General features: G+C 37.4%; 1 protein-coding gene and 1 long non-coding RNA gene across 2 annotated transcripts in view; one reads left to right on the top strand and one right to left on the bottom strand.

The window, feature by feature from the left end:
* The window catches only part of ntrk3a (neurotrophic tyrosine kinase, receptor, type 3a), a 304948-nt gene that overhangs the window by 157420 nt on the left and 133877 nt on the right, over positions 1–13651 (bottom strand). The window lies entirely within an intron of this gene.
* Positions 1175–12778, top strand: LOC135781788 (uncharacterized). The gene is made up of 5 exons (XR_010545256.2): positions 1175–1208; positions 4885–4926; positions 5004–5047; positions 5143–5189; positions 12354–12778. It is a non-coding gene; the product is annotated as an uncharacterized lncRNA (long non-coding RNA).

Genomic DNA, 13651 nt, shown 5'->3' with positions numbered 1-13651 from the left:
AAAGACAACATGTCGCACCTCGACTGTCATGAAAAGAAACGCGACTTTAAAAAAATATACCTTGGTTTGGGTGTGATGCCTACTCAATCCCCGATACGTTCTTCCAGCCGCTGTTCGCTGCTACCGAACTACCACTATTTTACAACACTAAGGCGGCGCGTCACAACATGAAACTTTGCTCGAAGTATCACCTGGATCTCTACTCATGAACGCGAACATTGAGAACATTGTTTGTGTACACAGAGTTTAATAAAAAGAAAGTTTTGTACAACTGATTTTGGCTGTTTTGGTGTCTGCTCGTCATCCCTGCCAGACGGAAATAATCGATTTCTGAATGCGAATGAATAAATCTCATATGAGGCTCCTTTTTCAACTAGAAGGTCAATATTGTTTTTCACTTGCGACAAAACAACAAATTATCTGTGCATTTATATGGAACTATGCTTTAGGAGCTATCCATCTTTACTCTCCTCCCTCCTTACGTTCCATTCGCAGATCGATACATCTAGACTGGGAAGATGGCGGCGAGCAGAAGCCAAATCAACCAAAGTCAGTTGTTCAAAACCTTCTTTTTAGTAAACTCTTTGTTCACAAACAGTGTTCTCAATGCTCGAGTTCACGTGTAGAGACACAGGCGATACTTCGAGCAAAATGTCATGTTTTGTCGAGCCTTCTTAGTGTTGTAAAAATAGCGATTTTGATGCTCACAACATATTGAAGGCATAGCTTCTAGTTCTTTTGCGACCACTTCAGGTCCTCAAAATGGCGGAGGACAAGAGAGTGACGCCAGCTGAAACCCATGTATTGATGCTGCGTTCCAGGCAACCGGTAACCCGTAACTCACGAGTTCAAAACCACGACTCACGACTCTGAACTGGGAGTACATCGATCTAGTACGAGTTCACGGGTGGGAAGTCACGGGTTTGACTGCCGTTCCAGTGCACTTTCACCGGTAGAAGGTTGTAAAAACACGAGTTACAGGCTGCCTGGAACGCATAGGGTCGTGAGTCGTGGTTTTGAAGTCGTAACTCACGGGTTTAAAAGCCTGCCTGGAACGCAGCATGAATGCGGTACACCCAGTCCAGTAGGAGGCGCTAATGACCCTTCAGTTGCCAACCGCCACTCAGGCCAAAAGCGCAGAAGAACAAAATGACCGGGAAAAGCTGACAGGACTGAGAAGGTGATAACAGTACAGCGGGGTTTTAGAAGTAAGTTTAAAATATTTAATATATTTTGCATAAGTTTCTTGCTGTCTAGTTGGTTACAGCCTAATTAGTCATTACTGTTAGGGGAGGTTTGCAAGTTTTTGTCGTAGTAATCGTGTAGCTTGCAGTTTACTATGGTTTGATGCTTAATTTTTCATGGGTGTTTTTGTAAGTTACGTTATGTTTTAATTTAATGTTATTGCACAATGCACAAAACTGTTCAGAATCTTTCAGTTTATATTATTCTGGTTAACCTTATGAAGCATGTACTTAAAGGAACAGTGATTAATAAGGCACATATTTATGCAGTTAATTCATAATTTACAAAATACGATTTGTTTAAAAAAGGCAATACATTTATAATGCCTAACAGTCACTTGAGAAATTATTCTAGAAAAATAACGTGTACAGACATTTTCACAGACATTGTAATGTAACTGTTACATCTGCATGTAAATTATATAGATAAAAGCAGCTTTCTGGCAACCAGTGGCGGATTTAGCAAATTGGGGGCCCTAGGCGAAGGTATTTTTTACTCCAAAATGAAGATGGAAAGCAGAGGTCACACAAAGTGCAGCACTACACAAACCAATAGAGAATAAGTCAATGGGGCAAAAACAGCCACGAACAGTAAATGAGGGAGAAATAATTTAAATCTGATGCTGCACAAAAACTAGCAATGCATCAAAGCCAATGTTGTTACTAATCTTTCACATACCCAAGACTGTGTTAAAAGGTTTAAAAAAAATCCAGTCTACAATCACTTTATATTAAAACTATGTTTTCTTTGATGTTTTCTTCACAAACATAACAAAAGGGTTGTGAATTTTACCACAGTGTATTGTTGAGTTTTTGAAAAATGTTCAAAGCATTTTCCCAAAATGTGTGTCAACATAAGATTTTTCACCAAAAATCATTCCATATGCTGAAAGTTGTGGCCAAATTAAGACTCAACAGCACCCCATAGTGGACGAAAACATCCCCAACATAACATCAGCAGGACTAACATTTGAGAGAGGTTGCACTTGCCTCAATTTGGTGGCACCAGTCACTGGGTGGTGTAAAAACAAAAAATAAACACTAAAACTAATGCTGCGTTCCAGGCAACCTGTAACCCGTAACTCACGACTTCAAAACCACGACTCACGACTCTGAACTGGGAGTACATCGATATAGTACGAGTTCACGGGTGGGAAGTCACGGGTTTGACTGCCGTTCCAGTGCACTTTCACCGGTAGAATGATGCAAAAACAGGAGTTACAGGCTGCCTGGAACGCATAAGGTCGTGAGTCGTGGTTTTGAAGTCGTAACTCACGGGTTTAAAAACCTGCCTGGAACGCAGCATAAGTCCAAACATGTTTAATGCATTAATAATTCATTAAAACCTAAGTCCAAACAAGTTTAATGCATTAACAAATTAATTACAAATACAAATAATTGTATACTTTATATACATTAATTATTTTTTTACTTTACCATACTTATTATTTTTAACATATATTTGCCTTATTGTAAACCATTAAACTTACAATCAACTTTTTATTACTTTGTTGTAAAAGCTTTAGGCTACTTTAACACAGACTTGAGTAAAGAAATGACATTCTTGTGCTGTAATCACTACAAAATGTCTCCATGCACTCTGAAGATATCATTTGGCCAGGACTTGTAATCTAAGGTACTGAGCACAATGTATTACGTTTTTTCTGACTTCTAGCGTGAATACGCAGTGTACAGCGCTATTTTTAGGCTTTCATTGATTAAACTAAAGCAGCTGATCTCCGCCTCTTTTATTAGTGTCATTTTGCGAGCGTGTGGAGGTTGTGGGGAGATTATTTCATCAACTGCGCTGAAATATCAGAGAAAGCGCTTACATACACATAAAAAAAACACTGTGCAACATCGTTAATTACAACACCGGACTCTGACATCACATAATATTAGTTCGCGTTATTTTAAACCCGTCATTTCTCCCGAAAACGAAAGCAGAGGCTCTCGCCCGCAGTCTCCATAGACCACCCCTCAAAACAATCAGGGCAGAAGCGGTCGAAAGTGGACAAAAGAGAGGGGTTTAGAGAGGTGATATGCACCTGAGCTGATAGAAAGGCGGGGGTGCGGGCAACAACAGGAAGAGTGACTGAATGCGTCGCAGACTTAATCGCCTGCGCATTATATTAATATAATTGTATTTAAATTTCACAGTCCAGCCAGTGCGACATTTAATAAAAAATAGTCATAGGCAGGGAAAATACTCGCAAAATGCGACTATTTACTCGCATTATTTACTTCACCACAAAATAATTTTTATCAATGTAGGGCTATTACTAGCCGGTTGACTTACCAAAGCCCCATTTTCGCGTTTATATTTGTCTTTAAGTCTCTGTTCATGTACTTTCCCAGTCCCTGTGTCACTTTGTGTTTATCTTTCGCGCCGCAGCACGCACCGTTATGGACTAGTCCATTTCATTGTGAAAGAAGGGGTGTAAGTGTTTAGTGACAGAACATGAACTGGAAATTTTAACTACTATTTCAAAGTTTCAACGTATTTCTTAAGAATATTAATTCAATTTACAATGATTTTGAAGTGTTCGTGATGATAAGGGTTTTATTTATTTATGTAGGCTATTTATTAGGTTGGTTGGGGGCCACCCTAATTTGACCGCTGGTGGGGGGCCCCAGGCGGCCGCCTACCTATGCCTCTATGGTAAGACCGCCTCTGCTGGCAACAGGTGGTGTGCTTTATTAATATATTTAAAATGTTCATATCTAATGCATTTTGACATCCCTTATATTTATCTTTATGTAAGAGTTATACTTTTATTTTAGTGAGAGGGTTATGTTTGTGTTTAAGCAGACATTGCAAGCAGGCCAAGCACTTATAGCTTGACATGGCTGGAGTCAATACTACTAGGCTTGTTGCGATAGTCGGTGAAACGGTGATTACCGGTGCTTCAGCCTCTCACCGGTTAGATCACTTGCCCACCGCGACACCGTCATTTTGATATTTTCTTGTAATTAAATCATTTAGTTTCGTTAGAGAGAGCAAACACTAACAACTGAATGTGTCTGCTGGCTGAATCCAGCGGAGCTGAACGCGCGTCATCACAGAGCAGCGGCTGCGGGTGTCAGATTTCATTCCTGTCAGACTGCGGCGAGCAGGCGATGGCAGAAGCCACATGCTTACTCGTTTTTGTTATAAGATACATATATGATGTTTAATATAGGCGAGATCGTTTTGTTGTTGTGTTTTTCATTAAGAATAATAATAAACCCATCATTCAAGCAGCGCTTTATGGAGGAATAGCCGGTTGGTCTGCTTGAGACTGGCGGGTTTCTGTCAGAAGTACCTGCGCACATTGACTCAAGCACTTAAACCAGCTGTTGCACTCACATTTGCACGCAAATTCATATGCGATTTTAACGCAGCGTACGCAAGCACTGGATTTAAACAACAGTTGCATCTAATTCAAAAGTGAAAGTAAAATGCGCACTTCTGTGCATTTAAGCCCCTCCCACCCGGTGAAACCGGTATAACCGGGTTTGTCACGCACTGATTAACCGGTGGGAAAATTCTGTCACCGCAACAACCCTAAATACTACCTCACCAAAATTACAACTAATGTTTGGCTTAATCCTTGCCTAATTGCAGTGTTTTTCCCTTTTATTATTTCTCTTTTTGTAGGCCCATCAGAGTGATTTTCTGAGTTCTTTCACATGCTGTATGGTAAGAGTGAATTTCTGCCAGTTGATATCGGTGACAGGTGTTAATTATTAAGTTTATCTTTGTATTTTTTATTAAAGGTCAGCGAATGGATGGATTATCCAGTCATGGTACATAATGAAAGGTAAATGGCAAGTAATTAAGTAATGTACTAAATGTATAAACTGTAGTGTATTCAGTAGCTACTAATCACATTACCTCTATCACTCTCTCTAAAAGACTGAGTTAGAAGAAGCTGAGCGACTCTTCAGAGTGAAGATGTTATGGTAATGTAAATCTTACGTTTTTATATTGCAGTTATATATAATATATCAGAGACAGCACGTCATTTTAACCCTGTTTTATGGTTAAAGGGGTTTTGCACCCTAAAGGCGCTTTTCCATTGCATACTACCCTACAGGTAAGGTCGAGTCAGCTCACTTTACATTGGCTTGGTTAGCTTTTCCATTGAGGGAGGGATTATAGGGGTGTCAAATGTATATAGCACGACATTCGTTGCTCGACTTATCGAGGCTGTTTTTTAAGATGGCTCCTGTCTGTATGTACTGTCTTTATAATGGATCTTCTTATTAGGGCTGTCACTTTTGAGAAAAATCAAGCACCCATATCCCGCGCTTGAGCGTGTTTCTGAAAAGTAATCGTCACTGAAAACAAGCACACATACATAGCCTATGTATGCGCGCGTGCATATACATTAACCCTACGCGTGCTGTTTGCTTGACCGTTTTTAATGATAGAGAGCACAAACCATTGATATTTGAGAAATAAAACTTACCGCTGAGTTAAGCAGATCTTACTTCGCTCTGTCGTCTATGTGACATGCGACAGTCAGCACGTGATCATTTTAAATCAGTTTACAAGACAAATGCTGTTGTTGATTAATATAAAGTTTACATCAGGGCTTTGAACCTGAATTTTTTCCCAATTGGTTCGTTCCGAACAGAAACAGTATTTTAACGTTTCCGGTTTTTGGTTCAACCCTAAAGTTGACGTTCCTGAACCGGTTAGAACAAAAAAATAAAGTTCCCGGACCGGTTAATAACGTTCCATGTCAGCTGTGGGACATAAAAATAAGTAGGCTGATCATTAGGACATTAAAATTAAGAAAAATTATGTAGACTAATAAGTTAAGTCTCTATCTTGTCATCGAACATTAAAAAGGCTAAATTATGTAAGCGACATAACTGACATGCCTACATTTGTTGAGTGCATTTAAACGCACACACACAGACGGAGAACGAATTCCAAACGGCGCTTCGGGAAGAAGATGCTGCATAAACAGTCGCTCCACATAAAGTGAAAATTATGATGTTTTTCAGTGCTTTATTCGCCAAATGTATTTTATACATCAAGAGTTCTGTCTTTGAAGGGCATAGGGATAATCATGTTTGATTGGAGTTAGGGCTGTCACTTTTGAGAGAGATCAAATTCGAACGGATATCGAATATCATGCAATATATTTGAATATCTAGGTGCCCCCCGCGCGCATCAAAAAAAACCCCACTATAATGGAGATTCAATCAGAAATTTATTAACAGTGACAGTCATAAACAGGACTGTCTGAATTATTTATTTTACTTTTGAAACAGCAGGTTATAAACTTATGATGAATAACAACTTATATGAAAAAAAAAAACTATTCAGAACAGGTACAGACAATAACTTAAACTGCAGCAGGAAGCCCAAACGGAATTCACGCCGCAGATTTCGATGGAAAACTCAGTGGATTGAATGCGCGTCATTGACAAGCAAACATATCCCGCGCTTGAGCGTGTTTGTGAGAAGTAATATCTTTGACAACAAGCACACATACATAGCCTATCCCACGCGTTTGTGAGCCGTCATTGACAAGTACATTAACCCTACGCGTGCTGTTTGCTTGACCGGTTTTAATGATAGAGTGCACAAACCCTTTGATACTTGAGAAAAAAATTACTTACCGCTAAGTTAAGCAGATCTCACTTGACTCTGTTGTCTATGTGACGCGCGACAGTCAGCACATGATCATTTCAAATCCGTTTACAATGCTGTTGTTGTTTAATATAGTTTACATTGCGTTGTAAAAATGATGAAATTATCTTCATACATGCTAATTTCATAATGTGAACGTATTAGCACAAGCTTTTTATTCTGCTATAATATTTAATATTAACAATAATATGTCATTTTATATACAAACTATAATTCTATCTTGACATGCACATTAGGTTCATGTTGGTCAAATTTGATTCCCTCTCTTGCACACAGTTGCCGTCGTCGGTCTCACTCTCAGCCTCCTTCCTATTACGAGGTGTTACTTAAAAAAATTCGCTACACATGATATTTTAAAAACCGTATGGTTTATTTATAGTTCGAATACGGATATTTCACGTCATGTTCAAATGCATATTCGAATATCGAATAAAAAGTGACAGCCTTAATTGGAGTTGGGCCGGACACATTCAAATACATGTGCGTCTGTGTGTACAGAATTTTTTTATTTTAGCGCCTTTTTGCGGTTAAATTGTTTAAAATCACTTAAGTGTTAACATTTGCAAGCCTTTGAAAACACGTGCAAATGATCAACTTTCACCCTATTTAAATTTGCATATTATTCCGCAAATCGCATGCGAGCCGAACTGTGGGTTGTGATCTGTACAGATCACTGATTGCGTTTACATGCAGCCAATAACCCGTTCAAATCCGGAATATTAGCAATAATCCCCCGGTCGCGCACGTCCATGTAAACACCGGCAAAAACCCGAATATGCTCATATTCCTGTTTTTAAAATCCCGAATATTACCCCTGGGTTACCTCTTTTCTAACCCGAAATTTTGGTCATGTAAACGCGCATCGGGATATTCCCATCAAAAGGAACATTGATTTGTGTACTGCGCATGTTCTATTCGCAAGGAATCTTGGTCTTTTTAGTAGAGGAACTTCTTATGCGGCAAAAAATCCGCAGGGAGTAGAGGTAAGCATGGCGAGAGAGATGCACCACACATTTAGAGCGAGGAGGAAACCAATTGCAACAACCGCGTTTAATATATAGCTATTCTTGTTTTTCAAAGCATACATGTATAATAAAGGTCAAATAGATTGTCAATAGTTATGAGAGTAACTTGTATTTTTTTGTGTGAATTTGAATTCAAAATGTAATACTATGCTATTCATATTTCGTTAAATACAGTGAATGTGTGAAAAAGTTAAAGATGACAGAATAACTGTAGCGTCATCTGCATCTTGATGCAGTTTCTAAGATTAAAATTACTTTAATTTAACTGATCAACACAAATACAAAGCGGCAAATAACTGATTGCTTACCAGCATTAAAACCACTTAAAATAAAAACCTTAGGTTTTTTCTTTGTATACAGCGTCCGCTCTGTGGATAAGGATGTTGCAATAACGCCGGTGGCTTTATTTTTAACTGACTGAATACTTATACCTGACATTTAGATATGAAAGTTTATCATCAACAGTACCTACGTGAAACATTATAAACATTGGTGATCATCTGCCGACTCGACTGTTTCTGCACGTTCTCAGTCCGCTTAATTAACGGCTTTTCGTTCTATCCGCGTGAGGTAAACATTTTTGTTCTGTACTTTTTTACTTGCATGTATTTCTACATATTTTCGGCCAAGTAACACTCAGGATATAATGTAAGTTATTATAGATAGTATAAGCTTGTTCTGAAAGGATGACAATTATAAAAATTATCCATCCAGCTTAATTTAGCCAAAATAATGATTTATTCGTTTTCATACTTTATAGATGTTAATTTATCTACTAATATATTATTGAAAATGCCATAAATAAATATTCATTGCCTTTTGTAAGCTATTGCATTCGTTTTGTACATTTACAGGTGCATGAATACTTTCTAATTTTAATTTCTTTAAGACACTGTTGTGTTCTGTATTTACCGATGCTCTGTAAATATGCACTTAAAAAACCTTCTTGTTAGAAAATCGTTCTTCAATTAATTTTTTTTTTTTCAAAAATATATTTAGCTGAAGGCTAGTATAGCTTGTTAATCTTTTTCTCATAAAAGGAAAGACATGTAACTTAGCCTACCCTGCTTCTACATCGGTGCAGCTTGTTCTGGATTTAAATAATAATTTTATTTTAGTAAATGAAGGCGGTAAAACCACATAGCGCACTAGTGAGCCACGCAAAATCACTGCATTTACCTTTTAATCACAGTTTACATCAGGATATTGCCAATTCCATGTATACAGGGGTAACTCTCTCTGCTCACGCATGTAAACGGGTTATTCCGAATGTTTCAGAAACCCGAAACCCGACCTTAACCTGACCATAACCCGAATATTTACAGCATGTAAACGTAGTCACTGACCAACTGCGATCCGTTACACCACTAATTAGTATTAAAAAAAAACAAACAAACATCTTGAGATACTTGGTAGCTTACAATATTTACTAGGGCTGGGTATTGTTTAAAATCTTTCGATCCGGTGCCAGTTTCGATACCTCCGTTTCGATACCGTTTCCTAACGGTACTTTTTCCCGATACCATATGATTAAAAATCCATTGAAACCTTAACAAAAATGCAATAAACACACAACTTTTATTAATTATTATTAATAAAACTGGTTGTGCGTTTTGGATATGGGGTGCGCCAGCATACACACTTATCAGTTTTTTTATGAAAATAAGGACAAAAATAAAGAATTTAAGAATATAATTAACACTGCTTTATTTTATGAAATGTCAAATGGTCTTTAGCTTGGACTAACAGTATTTAAATAAGTGGGTTCATTATATCTGCAACTTTGACAAAAAGTTACAATATTTAAATGGGTGACTTGAGTTTTACTGGGAAGATTTGTATGCATGTGTGTTTTTTGTAAACAATTCTCAACTTCATATATCAAAATATTAAATACATTTGGGATTTAATGATTTAAAATGATTAGAAAATGCGTTCAATGTCATTTCATTCAAGTGAAATTAGCAAACCAGTTAAATTTAGTTTGTTTTAAACAACGAGCCAGGCTTTGTAAGCAGTGTTGGGCTGCGAGTGTGCATTAAGTTTAAACCATAGACTGTAAAAAATAGGTTTAAACGCATTGTCCATTTTGGGAGATGAGGGCATGAAGGCTTTGCGATGCGGAGAGACAGGCGCGAGTATTTCATAAGGATTGAGAGACAGAAGCTGCGCATGTGGGTCAAGTTTAAACACCTTGTCGAGAGACTGTTGTGCTTTAAATTGAAACCCCTCTTCACTTTAGGAGAAGTGCAGTTTTGGTTGACGTGCCTTTCACGGAGACAACACGGCCATACTTGCGCTAACTCTAAGACAAATGTCACAAAGACTTTCTGTATATTTCTCATATTGCATCCTTTCTACACTTGTGTTGTTGAGTGACTGCGAGAATTTTCAGAAATCCTCTCCGTCACGTGGTGATGGACAGCCAATCACCAGCGCTTTAGATCCTTACATGCAATTACAGGCTCACACAGACACAGCCGCTTGGCTTTTTGGAAGCGACATTTGGCACAGAAAGATAAATAATTTTTCGATACTTCAAGTATCGGAGTTTTTCGTTCGATACCATAAAAGAATCGACGTTCGGTACCCAGCCCTAATATTTACCTCTTATGATTGAGCATTAGAGACTTGGGCTTGAGTAGGCTACCTGCTGGTGGCAAGCTTCTCATTTCTCTGAGTCAACGATGACCGGAAGTGACCTTCACAGAGTCAAATTGCACAGAAATCTTGTCAAAGAACTGAAAAATGAACGTTATTAACCGGTTACCATTATTTTCAATTAACGGTTTTGTTCTGGAACATATTTTTTTGGAAAGTTTCTGGTTTCATTTCTGGTCCTTGCAAAACGTCAAAAGTTTCTGGTTTTCGTTTTCGTTCCTTGAACCGGTTCAACGCCTTGGTTTACATTGCGTTGTAAAAAAGATGATGAAATTCTTCATACATGCTAATTTCACAACAAAAATGTATTAAAGGGACATTCCACTTTTTTTGAAAATATGCTCATTTTCCAGCTCCCCTAGAGTTAAATATTTGATTCAATCCAATCCATTGAATCTGATTAGACCATTAGCATTGTGCTAAAAAATAACCAAAGAGTTTCGATATTTTTCCTATTTAAAACTTGACTCTTCTGTAATTAAATTGTGTTCTAAGACCGACGGAAATTAAAAGTTGTTATTTTCTAGGCAGATATGGTTAGACCTATACTCTCATTCTGGCATAATAATCAGTGACTTTGCCGATGTAACATGGCTGCAGCAGGCGTAGTGATATTACGCACTGCCCGAAAATAGTCCCCTGCCTTTGAAAGTAACGAAGGGGACTATTTTCGGGCAGTGTGTAATATCACTACACCTGCTGCAGCCATGTTACATCAGCAAAGTCACTGATTATTATGCCAGTTTGAGAGTATATTTTCTCGGTAAGAATCAAATGTTTAACTCAGGGGAGCTGAAAAATTTGCATATTTTCAAAAATAGTGGAATATCCCTTTAACACAAGCTTTTTATTCTGCTATAACACTATAAACAATGATATATGTAATTTTATATACAAACTATAATTCTATCTATCTGGTTCGTGTTGGTCCAATTTATTTCAGAGCACTTGTTTGGTTTGGTGTTTTCATTTTCATTGTAAGCCTTTAAAAAGTAATTATTTTAGATGCAATTTTGTAATATTTATGGCTTAAATTCTCTTATATATTTTTTTAAATATTTAAAATCATTCCGCAGAATTATCCAAAAAAGTCTGCAGAAGCCGGAGCCACGTCTTCCCTCTCTTGCGCACAGTTGCCGTCGGTCTCCCTATTACGAGGTGTTAAATTGTAAAAAATGCGCTACACATGGCATTTTGAAAACCGGATGGTTTATTTATAGTGGATATTTCACGTCATGTTTGAATGCATATTCAAACATCGAATAAAATGTAACAGCCCTACTTCTTATTATACTGTTTGTACACTTACAAAGTTCCACTTGGGGTTAAGTGCCTTGCTCAAGGGCACAACGGTGGTGACCAGGATTCAAATCACAAATTCTAGGCTAGCATACTGCTGTGCTACCACCACCCCTTTCAGCTTAGTGTCTGCTTTCAAACCACACCCATGGAGATATCTGCCAACAAATTGATAATCATTCATGGGGCTACAGATGCATTCAAGAATTTTCGATGAGAGGTGGTGGAGGGTGGTGTTTGGCACTATGACCCTATCTCGCCTGCAAATTAAATTGGTGCAAAACTGTGAGTATGTAAGTAATAGGCAAGTAAGTGTGGCCTTACTTGCCTATTCACATACTTTGTCACTTAATTTTACTGACTTGCACTAGAAGAAACGGCAATAAAGATTTTTTTATCTTTGTGATAAGTTTATCCACCAGTGTTTTGTCTATTTTTTACCTAAAACTTTTTCTTTAAAATGTACCTTCTCAGATGCAGTTATGTCAAAGCACTCGTTTCGGCTGGACAGATTGGAACAGACCTGAATGGGAAGATGGCAGAGCTAAGACTGGCAATGTCCAGGAAAAATGTTAACTAAAAATGAGTGTGTTTCCCCCAGCGAGTGAGTTTGGGAATGTTTTAAATGTGCCTAGAAGTTTGAAAATGTAATACTGAGGGAAAAAAGTGAGCGCTTTGAAAAGGCTTTAAAAAGAAAAAAAAGTCTGATGTTGATGTTAAATGAAGTTAAAGTTTTTACTTGAAAAGTTTGTACTTGTTTGTACTTGTAAAGTCTGTGCTGAAAAAAATGCAGTAAAGTTTGTATTTGAAAAGACTTGGAATTGTGTGTTTTGTAGAATGAGTACAAATATATGTGCAGGCTGTATAAAAAACATAGTTGTGCCACTAATATAAGTGAAAGTACATGGTGTCATCATATTAGAAGCATATTTGTATCCCTAATATAAGTGAAAGTACATGGTGTCATCATATTAGAATCATATTTGTATCCCTAATATAAGTGAAAGTACATGTTGGCATCATATAAGAAGCATATTTGTATCCCTAATATAAGTGAAAGTATGTACTATGGAAATAAGTACATATATGCATGTATACATATATGTGTCTTACATATATTTCACATGTATGTCCATATATGGGAAAATATATGACACTTACATGAAAACGCAGTAGCGCCTCACTGCAGAACGCGACATCCAGGGGGCGGGGTTGGATTTAGATCCAGGGGAGGAGCTGGATCCCGATCCAGAGATCCCATTGGTCGGCAGTTTTACCACAAGACACGTCATACACGTGTTGCTGCGTTACCATTTCCGGATTAAGTCGTAACTAAATTAAGTTATTATTTTGTCATAAAAACTAACTTTACTTATGACTACAATAAAAGTAGTGCCTTTAGGGTGAAATGTAAGTTTTCTGCTATAATGTTTTGGAGTAAAACATTTCTGGTAAGCCTACTATGAGTAATCTTAGCACATGCAGTTTAAGACCTATTAATGCATACAGTATAAATATGCATAATTATTAAAATATATAGGCTATGGCATGTTATTTAGAAATTAATAAATTGAATGTTTATCTTGTATGGACTTTGAACTTGTTTTAACGCGTCTTTGCTTACAGCCATTAGGAAACAGGTTTCCCTCGTAGATGGTTTACTTTTTTATTTGCTAATAAAAGATATCAAATAAATTTGTTTTTATATTTACTCGTATAGGAATAGCTGTGTTATAAGTGGGATAATGTACAAATAAATCCCTTCAGTGATA

Source organism: Paramisgurnus dabryanus, chromosome 23 (genome assembly GCF_030506205.2).
Source record: "Paramisgurnus dabryanus chromosome 23, PD_genome_1.1, whole genome shotgun sequence".
Taxonomy (NCBI): Eukaryota; Metazoa; Chordata; class Actinopteri; order Cypriniformes; family Cobitidae; genus Paramisgurnus; species Paramisgurnus dabryanus.
This window is presented reverse-complemented; position numbering and strand designations above follow the sequence as displayed.